Source organism: Mandrillus leucophaeus, unplaced genomic scaffold (genome assembly GCF_000951045.1).
Source record: "Mandrillus leucophaeus isolate KB7577 unplaced genomic scaffold, Mleu.le_1.0 Scaffold1298, whole genome shotgun sequence".
In the NCBI taxonomy this organism is placed as follows: Eukaryota; Metazoa; Chordata; class Mammalia; order Primates; family Cercopithecidae; genus Mandrillus; species Mandrillus leucophaeus.
In genome coordinates, this window is record NW_012101252.1 from 77,727 (window position 1) to 78,608 (window position 882).

The 882-nt window shown below is 40.6% G+C and overlaps 1 protein-coding gene across 1 annotated transcript in view; it reads left to right on the forward strand.

Annotated features, from left to right (window-relative positions):
* The window catches only part of LOC105533935 (POTE ankyrin domain family member B2-like), a 59,116-nt gene that overhangs the window by 500 nt on the left and 57,734 nt on the right, over nucleotides 1–882 (forward strand). The gene's annotated exons all lie outside the window — the stretch shown is intronic.

Here is an 882-nt window from a genome sequence, read left to right on the forward strand (position 1 = left end):
CTTGAGCAGAGGGAATGACAAGTTGTTAACTGACTTAGTGTCCTATTCTGGTAAAAATGGCCAATTAGAGTCTCAACTCTGCTTTCAACTCTAGCATGTCTTGATGGGAAGGTGGGAGACAAGGGGCTTATAAGGAACAAGATCAGGTTGGATTTTGAGTTTACTAGACCTTGTTCTACTCTTACCGGGAAAAATTATGTGGTATTTTCAGCAAATGAGTCTCTCTCCTACTCTTTCCTCTTTTTGGCCAAATCCTCAAATGATAAAGGGAATTGGTTTTGTGGATGAGCGATGAGACTGAAGTAATCGTCTATTTCACTAGCTTCCAGCTAGAGTTGTGCATTCCAGTTACTTCAGGAAAATTTTTAAATAGTCCACAAGTCTAGGTTTTCCCCTGAAGATTTTGATAGAGTGAGTCTAATAAAGCCTGGATATGTACATTTAAAAATGTTTCCTTGAAGCCAGGCATGGTGGTGCATGGCTGTAGTCCCTGCTGCTAGGGAGGCTGAGGTGGGAGGATTGCTTGAGCTCAGGAGTTCGAGTCTAGCCTGGTCAACATGAGACCCTGTCTCTAACAGCAACAACAAATTTCTCAAAATCTGGATACACTCCTGCTTAAGAAACACTGAATACATAAGTGTAATATGTAAATTCTTATATCTCAGAAACGTAAGATATTTTTAGAAAAGTTGGAGTTGGATATGTGCTAATTCCTTTAAATCTTTCCTTTCCAATAACATCAATCTAACTTTTTTTGTTTGTTTGTTTTTGAGATGGGGTCTCACTCGGTTCCCCAGGCTGTAGTGCAGTGGTGCAATCACAGCTTACCACAGCCTTGACCTCCCCAAGCTCAGGTCATCCTCCAATCTCAGTTTTTGTATT